This window comes from Camelina sativa, chromosome 5 (assembly GCF_000633955.1).
Source record: "Camelina sativa cultivar DH55 chromosome 5, Cs, whole genome shotgun sequence".
In the NCBI taxonomy this organism is placed as follows: domain Eukaryota; kingdom Viridiplantae; phylum Streptophyta; class Magnoliopsida; order Brassicales; family Brassicaceae; genus Camelina; species Camelina sativa.
In genome coordinates, this window is record NC_025689.1 from 13,180,940 (window position 1) to 13,186,452 (window position 5,513).

The window sequence follows — 5,513 nt, forward strand, 5'->3', positions numbered from 1 at the left end:
TTTTAAAGTTTGGTATAGTTTCTTAAATTGTGTCGTTGTTTTATTTAATTTTATATATTTAGGAAAGCTTTAATTTTAAATGATTTCGGTAGATGATTCTCTTTATTGATTTTGTAATAAATTGGAGATATGCAAATTGGTAATTCGCGTGATTATAGGGACATAAGTATTATATGTTTCTCATTGTTGTTGCTATTCGTAGAAATTATAGGAATTATAGTAGTCAATATTTGTTATTTAAAGAATGCTGTTTTTGGAATATTGTATTTAATGTAATTAGGCCACTAAATGTTTGCATATTGGATATTGATTTTGATGGGCCGCTCGTTTACCATTTTTTATGTCTTATTTATGGGCCAGATGTTTTTCGATTGAATGATATCTTGTTTGGTGACGGAAATAAGTATTGTTACTCTAAACACACAAAACACAATCGAACTAACAAAAACAGAGTGACAATACGATCCGCGTGTTTTGACTTATAAATTTACTTCAATGTCCTTCTTTTCTTGTATGCTTTTTAATTTATTCAGGGTCATTTTATGTCATATATTCTTATGTTTCATTTTTGCCTTGAAATAGTGCTTCCCTTTTAATAGTATAGATAAAACTAACTTAAAATCTCTTGTTATTCAAAATATCACAACTTTTATAAGTATGCTACTTTGAATGACATTTTCTTTGCTTTTTAGTTAAAAAATACTCATCTCAAAATCATACCTTTTGAGATAGAATTTTAAAGGATTTCATAAAAAAACAAAACAAATAAACACAGTTGTATTTAAACCGACTAGTTTGCAAATTGTGCAACTTGCTCTCTATCTCTCTCTCTCTCTCTCATGTTTGAGAAGACGAAAGAGTCATCGGAGAGAGAGAGAAAGATCGGAGGATGAGTGCTAAAGATTTCCAAAAGAAGGTTTCCATCGCCGAAGAAATCGAAATCAAATGTGGCGGTTCCGCCGGCGAGTCTAGTAGTTCGACGGTGGGATCTAGCATGGCCGCCTCTCAAACCCTGGTTCTGCTTCGGAGTCTGCTGGAGATTCAGCAGCGTCGAGCTCAGGCTTACGCTAAGCTCAAAAGTGGATTCTCAGAGTATGTGGAGTCTGGTGCTGAAGCACTTTATCAGAAGCTGTGCAGTGAGATTACAGCTGAGTTCAGTGAATGTTCCAAACAAGTGCGAGAAATGGAATCTCTGTTTCTGAAACCAGAATTTGGAAGAGCTGATCTTGCTTAACTGCTCCTCGACATTCAAAGTCAAGAGAAGCAGAAACTGCATCTGACCATTACAATACAGGTACTGAAGAAGGCAGGGAGACCGTCAGAACGAATGCTAACACATGAGAACTGCAAGCTCAAGAAGCCGATGCAGCACGAGTGTGTGCATCTTCATGAGATTACTGAAGCTGCTGGAACAGAGGAAGCAGAAGCTGATGCAGAGTATGATAACGCTTTGAAAGAAGCCATTAGAGGAGTGCAAGACGCTGTGACCAGCATCAATGAGTATTTAGATGACATTCGGTACGAGATTGAAGCCCTTGAAGCTGAGTAGTTCCAAATCCATCACTTCTTTACCTTTCTACAGAAAACTTGCAGTCTTAAAGGCTTTGGTTATTAGCTTAAGATATAAGATATTTAGAAACTGTGAAAGATGTGAAAATGGAATTTGTTTTCCTCAAGTTTATATCTTTTGGTAACCAGACTATATGTGGGGTTTTTGTCATACTAATCTCAATCTATTTACGACGGAAAAAATAAAAATAAACACAGTTGTAAAACCACCACCATCTTGGTAAACTTTCTCCGCAGGTCAACTCTGATAGGTTTCTCAACTTTTCCATAGATTACAGGGGACTCAACTATGAGCTTATACCGTTTGGATCTGGTAGGAGAATTTGTCCAGGGATGACGATGGGAAACACACTTGTTGAATTGGGATTGTTGAACTTGCTTTACTTCTTTGATTGGGGATTGATGAGAAGGAAGAAGCCAAGGAGATCATCACCGGAAATGAAATTGCTCTTGACCTTGTTCAAGTTCTTCACCATTAAATATATGGTTTAATTTGGCTATGTAATGTTTGTACTACAGTAAGAGTAGTTATGAAATATGTCCAATAGTACACCTTCTCTTGCTTCTCGACAGTTCTGTAATCTCTCGACAGTTCTGTAGATTACAGAGGACTAAAATAGAACCGATCAGTCTCGGCATACAAAACAACCCTTGAACTCGTTCCAACTCTTTAATACTATATCTAAAATGAAAACAATAGTAATCTTGACAGTGAAAGAAGAAGAAAGCTTCTTGTATTTTGATTTTTCAAAGATTGGTTTGACAAATGTGATCAGAGATGTTACAATAGTGTAATAAAAATTAAGAAAGGTACAATATTTTATCTAGCCAAATGATACATCAAATCAATAGTAGTTGTCTCTGTAATTATTCCTCTGGTAATTCTGCGGATGATCTAACTCAGCAGTAAACTCCGTCGACAGGAGATTCGCCTTCACAAATAAGCAATTAATAAAAATCTATAGCAAAATAGTTTAAAATCACACAAAGTTTACTTTAAAATCTCATAGAATCTCATAGAATCACATTTCATTCTCTTAAAAAAAAAAAAAAAAAAAATCTAAAACACAATCAAATCTCCTAAACATCTCCTAAATCTTACAAAATTCTAAAATACTAAAATCTTAAAAAATCCTTAGAAAAACAAGTTGAATACCCCCTAATGTTTTTTTATTTTTTATGGTCACCAAATGTTACCAATTATATAGTACGATTTGAACACACCCGACCGGAAATTATGTCAAGATGTGCTAGTGGCAGTATACGGAGCTGTCAACATCCATAATCTGGAATTATTTTGTTTTCTTAATTAAACATGTGATCTTCGTTAAGAAACTATTAGCCAGGAAAATCCTATCATGTATATGATAAAGAATGAAACTACGAATCGCTCCTCTTATCTATATCGGAATGATACAAAGTTGTAACCATAACCGTAAGAGCCTCTAGATACAACTAGAGCATTACTCTCACTCCACAGTAGTTTTACACGACTCTGTTTACAACAACAAACAACATAATCTCTAACAATAACAAACAAAGAGTATTTATATGACTAATTAAACACGTGCTACTCCATTCAAGCTTCCGTCGCATTTGCCGAACGTCTAATGTAGATATTATATGGCTTATCAGTATACGTGTGGTCCAATGGTCATCAATGTGTATATATTTTGAGATGAGAGGTTATAAAATTTAAAACTATCAACTTATATCGATCGGTTCTCTATGGGATCTTTGATCTTCGTTGAAGAAAAGAATCCTCGCAGGCCGATAACTATGGCATAGGAAGGGGGAAGCTTGGGAGAGATTGAGAGAACAAAAGATGGAGTCTTGGAGGCATCATTACCGCGCTTGGCACTGGTGACACTAAAGGCATCGGGTCAGTCCCCAGTTTTATAGAGTTTTCTATTCTCTTTTATTGTTCTAGAGAACCCAAGTGATGGCAAAATGTTTGAGTGCTATAACATTGATGCTAGGGGGACTAAGCGTCATAAGGGGTGACTGGTAAAGAAATAAAGATATGATGTAATGCCCCCTATAAAAATTTGCTCCTGTTGATTATTTTGTTACCCATTTCATTGAATTCTTTAAAGACAAATTGGATTTTGTTCATCAATTTAGCGGAAATGGATTTTACCTTCTTTACTTTTCTCATACTTACATTTGTCTACTAATTTTATTCGATTATCAACATCTTATATAATATGAGAAGGTTTTCTTCAATTTTTGTTAAGGAGATGACATTTGGCATGTTGTATATCTGACACATGTATTCATTTGTTGTTTGGACCTAATTAACTTAAATTATTTGTAATTTGGACTTTAGTAACTACAATTTTTGCTCACAAAACCAAAAAAAAAAAATTTATATATTTTCTTCTTATATATATCTTTTCAGTTTTGCACAAAAATAAATATATTTTCAGCAAAATATATATTTCAGATTTTTATCATTATAAAGATGTATCAAATAAATAAACGATTTATCTGCTATTCTTATCAAGTTAAAATGGTTTATGATCATTTTTTGTTTCTTATTTGCTTGGGCTCTTTGTAATTTCTCACTAATCTGTTTTAAATATGAGCATGATTATGAGACCAATGACGGAGGTTCTGATTCGATAGTATACTTTTTCATAATCGATTGTATGTATTTAATTGTATTTGGATTTATGTAGATTTGCTCTTTTTATTATTACTTATACCAATTAAGTCGCTCATAAGTATCTGGTAAATAATTGTATTATGTTTTTTTCCTTAGTTTATCCAGTTAAAAATTAAAAGATGTAGTTAATAAATAAAAAAGATAAAACAATGAAGAAACTCCAAAGCATCTGTTATTTTTGATGGATTTTCTCTTCACTACATAAGGAAGTGAATCACTTATTTGGAGACACTATTACTGGAGTTACAAAATTACGAAGAAAACAAAACTGAAGAAACTTAAATTAGAGATAAATTTAGATTACCAAAATTTCAAGAGATAGATAAGAAAATTTGAAGATGTAATCTGTGAGAATCTTAAAATATTATGTACTTTGAAATTAATTATTAGATTTCAAAAAATAAATTAGCAAATTGTAATGTGTGAGAATAAATTAAGGTAATCAATATGAAAAAGGGGGAAAACAGACAAATATTAAGAAATATATTAGGAAACAATATTGATGTGTTTTGTGGAAAACTTAAAATATATCAGAGAGAAAAACTATAGCAAAATCCCCTATATATTAATAGAGAAGCACACTTGAGAAAAAGCTGATGTGTCAGCGTTACAGAGCTCATGACACTTTTTATCAAATAACCCTCAAAACATCTACTTATTTACAACTCTCTGCCATTGTATTTATTAAAAAAAACAAATCTATAATCCTCTCTCCTCTCACCTCATTATTATTTACATATATATCATTGACATACATAAGACAATGTTCTTTTCTATAAGTTTTTAAAAATGAAATAATTTAATCAACAATTAAAATCCAGAAATGTATTTTATTATCAATTTTATAACATATTTAATTATTAGAAATAAATTACATTTCACAAACAATAACAATATTATTCATTTATTTACCACTTTTATACATTTTTCTCATTGCATTTTTTAAACTTATGATTGGTTTAAATTAAATCGATTAGTCTAAAAAGTATTTTTTAATCTATTTAATGGTATAGTGATGTAGATGATAATGTTAAACATAAAATATGTGAATTTGATTTTTAGAAACACAAAAACACATCAAAAATTTCTACACAGCCTTAAAAAAAATTTCCAAGTTCAAATAATTCACGGGTGAAACGTATTTTACCGAAAGTAAACACAATTTGAATAAACAAAAGAAAAACTTTACTTACATATTTTGTTTTACACAAAATAAATCTTAAATTTCAAATAATAATTTTGCTCATAATATTTTATTTAAATCGATTTATAGTGC

The 5,513-nt window shown here is 31.4% G+C and overlaps 1 pseudogene; it reads left to right on the top strand.

Moving 5' to 3' along the window:
- LOC104786774 lies at positions 825-1,676 on the top strand (annotated as a pseudogene).